We start from the raw sequence: 10,350 nt of genomic DNA, 5'->3' as shown, positions 1-10,350 counted from the left end.
AGAATATTTTAAGAGAAGAGCATACTATTGGATTGTCCGTGTAATGTGAAGGGGACATGGGGAGAGAAGAGAACACCATAGCAGGTAGAGATGATGAAATACAAGACTTAGCTTCTAAGTTGCACCATGGTAAAGAGGAGTCCTGTACCCAGAACACCAGCTTCTGAATATTTGCTGCCCAATAATAATACATAAAATTGGGCAGGGAAAGCCCTCCACTTAGTCGATTTTTTTGAAGCAAAATTTTTGAAACTCTAGGAGTTTTACCTGCCCATATAAAAGAGGAGATTAATTTATCTATATTCTTGAAGAAAGATTTGGGTAGAAACAAAGGAATAGCTTGAAAGAGGTAAAGAAATTTGGGGAGAATATTCATTTTTACAGCGTTTATCCTACCTAATGGAGATAATGGAAGAGCCGCCCATCTTAAAAAAGCTGACTTCATGCATGAAACTAACGGTGCAAAATTTGCTGCTTTTAAGGCAGAATAAGAAAGGGTAACATTGACACCAAGATACTTGAATTTAGAACTCTCCAAGTGGAAAGGTAAGTCATTCTGTTTTAATTTTTGGCCAGACTGATTTATGGGTAAACATTCACTCTTCTGCAGGTTTAGTTTATATCCAGAAAATTTCCCAAAATCATCTAATAGATGTATTATCTCAGGAATAGATGCAATTGGATCGGTAACGTAGAGTAATAAGTCGTCAGCGTATAAGGCTAATTTATGTTCGATACCTTGAAAAATAGGAAGTGTTCTAAGCATTATTGAAAGGGGCTCAATGGCTATGGCAAAAAGTAATGGAGATAGGGGGCATCCCTGGCGTGTACCCCGTGATAAGGTAAAATACTCAGAATTAACACTATTAGTAGAAACTAAAGCTTGTGGGTCAACATATAGTAAACGTATCCATGATATCAATCCCTCACCAAAACCAAACTCCTTCAGAGCTCTAAACAGATAAACCCACTCTATCCTATCAAATGCCTTTTCGGCATCTAACGAAATGATCACCTCAGAGGAAACACTATTTTGTCTTGAGTATAAAATATTAAAAAGAGTACGAATGTTAGAGAATGAATACCGTCCTTTAATGAATCCAGTTTGTTCCTCTGAGATAATACTAGGAAGTACTACCTCTAAACGAGAGGCCAAAATCTTGGCTAAAATCTTAACATCAACATTGAGGAGGCTAATAGGTCTGTATGAGTTACATAATGTTGGGTCCTTCCCATCTTTAGGCAATACAGTTATAGATGCTTGTCTCAGTGTTAGGGGCAATATACCCAGATCTAAAGATTCCTCAAATACAGACAAAAGAAGCGGGGCCAGTTTGACATGAAATTTCTTATAAAATTCGTAAGGCAATCCGTCTGGGCCAGGGGATTTCCTAGATTGTAATGAATTAATTGATTTAGTGATCTCCTCTAAGGTGATGGGTCCATCAAGTTCAGGCACTAAAAGAGGATCAACCCTAGGGAAGTTGATACGCCCAAGAAATTGGTTCATTTCTTCTGAATGGCCAGAAGCTTCAGTCTTATACAGAATAGAGAAAAAGTTTTTAAAAGTTGAGTTAATCTCCACAGAATCTGAGGATAATGCTCCATCAGGCTGTGCAATTTGAGTAACAAATCGAGAAGCTGCTCGATTGCGAAGCTGATGGGCCAGGAGGCGACTGACCTTATCCCCATACTCGTAGTAATTACCACGCGTGCGTAATAAAAGTCTCTCTGCCTCACCTGTGGTTAACAGATTGAATTCTGCCTGCAAATTAAGCCTTTGTTTATGTAGTTCCGGAGTCGGTCTATGAGCGTATTGGTCATCTAAAGCTTGAATACTGTCAGATAACTTTTTAATCCTATTCCTCCGTTCTTTATTAACATAAGCAGAGTAAGAAATTATCTGTCTTCTTAAAAAGGCCTTCAAAGTTTCCCACAGTAAGGAGTAAGAGATTGAATCGGTCTGATTAGTAAGTAGAAAGTCATCGATTGAATTAGAAATATGTTCACAGAATGCTAAATCAGATAGAAGTAAAGAATTGAACCGCCATGGTGGTCGAAAAGTGTGAAATGGAAATAAAAGAATGTCAAGACTTAGAGGGGCATGGTCTGAAATAACAATGGGCAGATATTCAGAGTTTACAACTTGAGGAATTAGAGAATTATTGATAAAAAAATAATCTATACGAGAGAAAGATTGATGGACACATGAGTAAAATTAGTATTTCCTCACAGTGGGATTAAAGTGTCTCCATGGGTCAATATAACCGTTCTGAGCCATAAACTCAGAAAAAACCTTTGACATGGCAGAGGGAGCTTTCATAACAGTGCTTGATTTATCCAAATCAGGATCAATAACACAGTTTAAATCTCCCCCAAATATCAAAAGATGTGTGTTCAAAGCTGGGAACTTTGACAACAAATCCTGAGCAAAGTGAGCATTATCAAAGTTTGGGGCATATACATTTGCTAAAACTACTGGTGTTTGTGAAATTTTCCCCTTCACAATTACATTCATATCAGAAATAACATTGTCAATAGAAAAGTGCACAGTCTTGTTAATCAAAATGGCAACTCCTCTGGACCTGGAATCAAAGTTCGAATGAAAAATGTCCAGCGAGTTTGGAGCCTGCATTGATCCTTAAGACGCAGATGAGTTTCCTGGAGGAATACAACGTCAGGTTTTTGTAGTTTCAAATGTGTCAAAACTTTGGATCTTTTAATGGGGCCATTCAGTCCTTTCACATTCCAACTCAAGAATCTAATTGAGCTTCTGGTATTGTCCATCAGGTTGGGTTAATATAAGAGAGGAGGCCACAAGCAGAAGAAGGAAAAAAATAAATAAATAAATAATAATAATAATAATAAAAAATAAAAAAATACAGAAAAGAAAAGAAAAAGAAAATTTAATTGGGGAAAAACCCACCAACCCCACCCCACCCGGAACATCACTCAATTTCTTCTCTCCATTCCCAAACAATGGAGGCAGAACACCAAAACTCGGGAACCTCCGATGCTCGAAAACTGTATCTATTCCCATTTATGTCGTATGAAGTCACTCCCGAACATATGGAGTAACAAAGAACAGTCATTTCAGGCACCATGAAAACATTTATCTAAACTCACTTGGTTAACAGTGATCAATTCTCAGAGTACAACTGCTTATAAAATAGTGTCGTTTTGCATACTTATCTCTACATAATACCTAGGAAGTTGAATACCGTTCGTTAAACCATCGCTGTGCTTCTTTGGGACAGTCGAATTGAAACTTCTCATCGTCGAGGTCAATCATCAGGCGAGCGGGGAATTTAAGAGAGAACCTCACGTTCTTCTCACGCAGGTTGTTTCTCACAGCTGAAAATGCCGCCCTCCTCTTAGCAACGCTGGAGTTGAGATCAGGAAAAATGAAGACCTTACGACTCTGATAGAAGAGCTGGTTCCAATTCCCACGCCGAACAACCTTTTCTTTATCGCCATAGTAATGAAACCGCACGATCATTACTCTGGGCCTTTGATTCTCCCGGTCAGCCGAAGGTGCGGGGCCAATACGGTGCGCTCTATCCAGCAGCGGGGGAGTGGGAAAGATTTCTGACCCGAGCACGTCCTGGAAAAATTGAGACATGAACGTAACCGGATCGCTCCCTTCTGTTCGCTCGGGGATGCCGATGACCCGCAGATTGCAACACCGAGAGCGCGACTCCAAGTCCTCCACTTTATCGGTGAGTTGCTTGTTAGCCGAAGTCAACTTTAGCACCGTCTGTTCCAGTGCTACAATGCGGTCGCTGTAACCGTTCAAATGCTGATCAAGCTCGTCAATGTGCCGTCCTTGTGATTCAATGCTCGATTTAAAACTCTCAAAGGACGCAACAACCGGCGCAAGAGCAGAGTCGATGGCTGCTTTTACCTGTTCTGCGATGGTAGATGATAGCTCGGAAATCAGAGTAACACGAAGATTTTCCAGCTCCAACGGCAGTTTGTCGCCATGACTCTCTGTCACAGCCGCTGACGATTTAAGTTTCCGTTGCCTTAAGCCATAAGTCCTTCCAAGCTGCAATCGTCGAATAAGTAGTTTGAAAAATAGACCAAGTATGTTTAATGTTTCAGGCAGCCTGAAAAATATAATAGATCGACAAAATGTTCGGGAGCTAACCTCAAGCGCGTCTTCTCACTCACATGCTCAGCCGGAAGTCCATTATGTGATATTTTAAAAGGCATATTGACCTTCACACAAAGGCATGTTTAGTGTGTTAGTTTCACCACATAATGATTTGGCAAATGTTAATAAACAGTGATGCAGGTTTGTTTTTCAAATAAATAATAATAACATATTATACCAGTCACTTTCATGTATATTTTACCTTGTTTTACTCTATTGCTATACTAATTTTCAGTTATTATGACTCTAGAGTAACAAAGGTTCAAGTGTCTAGTTTCAAACAACACCAGATTTTTAGATATATATAGACCTTAGGGTTCAAGAGCTACAGACATTTTTATTTGGTTATATCGTTTTTCACAAAATGCTCAAAAATAGGGGCACAGGTTAAGAGGTTAAGGTTTGCACTTTAAATAAGGCATTATGATATAAAGAAAAAAAATAAAAAATAATTTTAATTAAAAAAAAAACATATATTGTGGGTTGAAGAAAATCTTTACCATGCAATTCTAATCCGATCATAATTAGATGACTTTAACAGCTCTGTGTAAATTGCTTTGTGTATTTCAGCACAGAGCACATTTATGTCATATGGATCAGGGGCTGTAAAAAATAACAGAAATGGCTGCATGCATTCAGAATTGAACTGAAAAGAAGACTCCTCTGGAAACTTTACTGTCCAGGTCCCTCTTGCACAGTTTTATTTTGCATATCTGTGAACAGACAGCACTCTACCCCTTCATTTATTCTCTCTGTCTTTAGAGTGCTGCCGCACAGAAAGTGCCCATGCTGGCGGCCAGCAGGGAATAAAACCTCTCAGTCAGTTTTTCGTTTTTTCGAGTGCTCTCACATATCACTTCTGTAGCTTGCCAGTACAGCAGCAGAGAGAGAGACGCACAGAAACAGGGAGGAGTGAAAAGAGATTATTTATTTTCTGAAGCCTCATGTACGGATTTCTGTGCTGATCCAAGTTATGCAGCACTGGAACAGAGTTATGGAGGTGGGAATCAACAGGGATCCCGTGAAAGATGAATTACATTCTGATTCTTTACTTTAGGGATGTGATTCACTAAGTATTGCAATATATTGTAAGGCAGTAAGACTTTTACGTGACACCGCTTGTAAATTGCATGATCCTTATCCAGCACGATCTTCCCGTTAATGCTGTAAAACTGAAGTGAATTGATTTGAATGCAGACAGGGCATTTCAATCTGTGCATTTGGGATACATTAAATTACGCTGTATTTTGCAGCCTATGCTTTTAAATAAAATAAAAGATTCATTATGCTATGTAATGGACTTTATAACCAGTGTGTTTTGTTATGAATGCCAAAAAAGGAAGCTGTAGGTTCTTGGCTTCAGTATATATTGATTTGATATCGTTACAAAATTACACAATATAATAATACAGTATTGATTTTGTCCCCACTTGCACTGAGTTATATGCATGATTTCATCTACTGACCAGCTGCAATTTTTAAACTGCAGATATTACGTTAGTCTGAGCAAAAATGCAAAAAAAAGACTATGCTTTGCAGAAAGGTTATGTTTTAACTTCACGTATGATAAACATAATGTAAGACTGCTTTTAAATGTGATGTTTTTTTTCCCCTGGCACCCTATTATTTGGAGCTGACAGTCATTTTCTGTGTACTCTGTACTTGAGTGATTGAACATATATTGATGCAATTTAGTTGGAGTGCTTTGCTCAAGGGCACTAAGGCAGCTTGGGCCTATCGGCGGTCCATTTCCCAAACCATTTAGCCTCACACTTACTCTCTGACTTTACATGTCTTTGCTGCGGGGGATGTAGTATTTGCAACCGTTCCAGTGTCATCCCAAGATGAAAAAACAGGAAATTCATGCATACGTGGTCACAGTTCAGTTAGATTCTGTTTGCATGCTTTATTTTCCTACAGATAGTTTGTTAATATGAAAAAGGGAATGTAATTATTGTGCCATTAAACTATGATCAGTTGTACTGGGACAGTTTTGTTTAATTTCATTTACTTGTTTAAATGTTTAAAAGGCATTTAGTAGCACCATGTGTAACAATGTGTAACAAAGGTAAAACGAATGCACATTGTACTATCCAGGCAAAAAAGCCGGCTTCGTCCTCCATGCTGGGTTTTGGATCTCCCCTCGAGCCCCTAGGGAATGACACCCGGTCTCCTGAGACGGCCCCTGTGAGCCTCTGAGCTTGTCTCAGTTCTGGGCCTCCATGATGGATGCTTTGGCCCACTTCAGGGATCCTCGAGGAGGGGTCCTCGCTCGGAGCATAGAGAGTAATGAGGTGTTCCAGACTTTGACCGCTTACATAAGAACAGAAGCCCAGAATTCCCCTCACAGCAGGAGTAGGAACGTCCTTTACTGTACATGGGAAATTCTCATAACTAATATACCAGCTTTGTAAGGCCTCGGGCAGCTCTAACCGCTCTTTTTATACAAGAGGGTTGACTCTTGTTGTTTTAAAAACAACTGGCATACAAGTGGACAACATTTGGAAGAGATTTAAATAGCCTTCAGGGATAATGTGTCGTGGTGGTATTTAAAGGTAAGGTAGGCAATTTCGGAGAGGCTAGCAATAGCAAGCTAGCACCTTCTTTGCATAATCACTCTGCAAAGCCACACCTCCTCCAAAAGACATGAACATGTAAAGGCTGACCAGAGGCTAACCAGCGACACAAAGTGAGATGGTGTTGGTAGAGGGTTGATTGACATTACCTCATGTCTCGTTCACAGAAAACATTACAGTACCAAGCACATAATATTACAATAATAATGGCATTCTTGCTCAGAATGCACTGAGTTCATATCATGTCTATGTGATTAGGGTGCACGGAGGTATGCAAATACATAACGCTTTAGTGTAGGGACCAGTTCTCACTGTTAACTAGTTGCTTATTAGCATGCCTATTATTAACATACTGGCTGTTTATTAGTACTTATAAAGCACATTGTAACAAAGTTCGTAGATCGGGAAGAAGGAGGCGGGAACCGGCAAACATTTAAGAATTTAATAACCAAAATAAACACAAAAGTAAAGCGGCAGCCCCTCACGGACAACTGCCCCACACAAAACACAAGATAAAGTCCAGGCCTGGTCCTCTCTCGTCTTCCACTGTCGTCACTCCTCCTTTTATCCTTCCGGAGCTCCTCCGTGGGACTCGAGACCGGTGAGTGGTGCAGGTGTCGCTCATTATCATTAACTCCACCGGCCTCGCTCCGTTCCCACGGCTCTCAGCCCCGCTACCACTCACTACACACATATTCTGCTTGACCATATTGTACATCCCCAGAAAATTAGGAGATTATTGAGGCAAAAGTCTTATGGTTTGTGAAAATTGACCTTCAAATAGTGTGACCAATAATTCTAACTGATACATTTGAGGGAAATGACATTAATGGATTAAGAAAGTATTACTGAAATCTCCAGATACAAATTAAGCCTTGCATTTTAGTATACGTTACTGTGGGCATGTTTACCAGAGTATGCATGTCCACTTCTCTGTGTTTATATGTTTTGTGTGTGTGTGTGTTGGTATTTTGGGCTGCAGGCTGAGATGTCTGATAGTTTCTCAGTTGGGGGGAGACAGAGACCTAACAGCCTCAGGATGACCTATTACTGCGAACAGTGCAGTCCTGCTGGAGGGGGGGAACCTTGTTACATCTCAAGCAAAACCTCAGCACATCTTATTCCGTGCTGACTTTACTATTACACACCTATTACGTTAGACTCGCAAGACAATTTATAATTGCATTTGACTGTTCGTATTCTAAAAATGCTGGTTAAAAGCTCACCATACATCATGCATCTGCGTTTTGCTCGTAGTCTCACTGAATAGACGAAAGCAGATGCTGTGATTTGCTCTCCTGCTTAATGTAAGTGTCTTTGTGTTAAAAGACTGAAGTAAGGATGTTCTTGTTAATCTAAATAGTCATATTTTATTGATAATTTTGTGTTTCTAGTTTGATAATTTCATATTTAAAATATTAATTTCTTGTAACATGCATTTTACAGTATTTTGTGAGCTCAGTATGTGTACCAGACTTGTTTTTTTTTTTTTATCAAATCAATCACAGTAGTCCACTCACACAACGTGTGTAATGGATGCAACGGACAGGAGCTAAATGTTTCCACACCGAAACTTCAGGATCTGCTTGGAGTTAATGGAGATTTTCTGGCTAGATAAAGCATGAAGTATCGAGCGTATGTACGGCCGATGGCCGGTTGGTTGCATTTGAATTTGTTGTGCAGGTGTAATTGGCATTAATACGAATGACTGGCCCATGAATTCTCAATATGGCTGCCACGCTCTGTCTCTTTCCCACCTTCTGTCTTGTGCCGATTTTCTTCTTAAACTCATTATTAAATGCACAGACCACTCAGTTGCACTTTATTTTACAGCATTTAAAATAAATACTTGTACTTACAGGTCACTTACAGTGTATTTACCTGAGAAAGTACTGGTAATATAAGATAGCTACATGAGGTAGGGTTAGGTTTAAGAGTAGTTTTAGGGTTAGTAGTTATTACCTAGTTATGTTAATTACTATAATAAGTAGTAAATAGTATGTACATGAGGAACAGGACTGTAAAATAAAGTGCTACAGACGTGGGATGCATGATATATTGCTACCATAATGTTTAGCTGATTACATAGATGATTGAATATAGATTATCTTTACCATCATCTAATGCTAAGTTAAAGTTGATCTTTAAAAACACTAGCAATTTAATAACACTGATAAATGTAATCTTTAGTATATATCAAAATGAATATTCGTATTTGGTAACGCTATAGGGACCAACTATTCTCACTATTATCTAGTTGCTTATTAGCATACCTTTTATGAACGTATTGGCTGTTTATACTTATAAAGCCAATATTCTGCATGTCTATATTCTACATCCCTAATCCTACCCAATACCTAAATTTAACAGATTACTAACTATTAATAAGCAGCAAATTAGGAGTTTATCAAGACAAAAAAGCTTGTTAATAGCGAGAATTGGACCTTAAAATAAAGTGTGACCTTGTATTATATTATAATATTGTGGTGCCTAAATTTACTACCTGTATCATTTTAAATTATTGATTTTAGTTTTTAGTAGTGATGGTATGAGAAGGTGATTTTATAAATACAGCACAATATTAAAGGAGGACTAATTCAAGACTCATATAATTTCTACTCCACAACATCATTGAATGTTATCCCAAATTAAATGCTATTTCGAGGAGCCTTGCAATTACTCCTTTCCCCAACAATAAAGCTGACATGGAAGCATTTCTAATGTGAAAAGATCTGTCATAAAGTGATGTTAGCACATCTACGGAATGAGGCTTAATGACAATAGGAATGTCTCCTGCTAATGGCACCCTGGTCAGCACTCATTTCAGACACCTGAGAGGTATAGAGTTGGGCTAATGTATTGTAAAATAGCACCATTTGGCATAATAGCCTCAAACACAAGCTGACGCGGATGATGACATGAATATCTCTTCACAAACTCACAATGCTTTGAAAAATCCACAACATCTTGTTGAATTACAAAATGTGTTTATTTGTAAATGCATGCATGTGTGGATGTAAGATTTTTGTATTTTGAAATCTGAGGACAGCTGTTTGGAGATAATTAGAAGGGTAAATGAAGAACGCTGGGCCTTTCTCTAATTTAAGACAGCATTGGATGTGGAGATCAAAGGAAACAGGCATGATGGGAAGTCTGTGGAGGATACTGAGCACTGGCAGCCTGTCAGACTAACACCCGTTCTGGTCACGTCCCACCCATAGGATACTACAGCGCTGTCTAGAACATACTTTGACATTATCTTCTCTGTTAATGTAGTCCTTAAATATTTAAAGGCGCTATAAACTAATCATTATATCAGCCGACTCTGATGCCCTCGGTTTCAATTAACTTGACTGGCATTGGTTTGACTAGTCTCTTAGCCGTGCAGTTCCTGCAGGCATGTGGGTAGGTATGAAGCTGACTCAGCGCCGTTTGCAAAGTAATTAATGGTGTAGTATGCATAAGCAAGGTATAGCTGGAAAAAAAGGAAATGCAGAAAATGGGAGCGTATGGAAATGTGTATTCGATGGAAACAAGGATGTGTTCTAATTGCATTCTGCATTTGTTTTCTTTTATAGTTGTTACAGCTTTTGGATGTGTGGAGGGTCATTATCAGGG

General features: G+C 38.9%; 1 pseudogene across 1 annotated transcript in view; it reads left to right on the top strand.

The window, feature by feature from the left end:
* The first annotated feature begins 9,518 nt into the window (after window positions 1–9,518).
* Window positions 9,519–10,350, top strand: part of LOC306881455 (serine/threonine-protein kinase BRSK2-like) — a 105,295-nt pseudogene continuing 104,463 nt past the window's right edge. Inside the window, exon 1 of the transcript in view lies at window positions 9,519–9,570. The product of the transcript in view is annotated as a serine/threonine-protein kinase BRSK2-like (transcript). The remainder of the gene's footprint in view (window positions 9,571–10,350) is intronic.

The sequence above is a fragment of the Barbus barbus genome (genome assembly GCF_936440315.1).
Source record: "Barbus barbus genome assembly, chromosome: 2".
Taxonomy (NCBI): domain Eukaryota; kingdom Metazoa; phylum Chordata; class Actinopteri; order Cypriniformes; family Cyprinidae; genus Barbus; species Barbus barbus.
The sequence above is the reverse complement of the archived record's forward strand: the minus strand, read 5'-3'. Positions and strand labels throughout refer to the sequence as shown.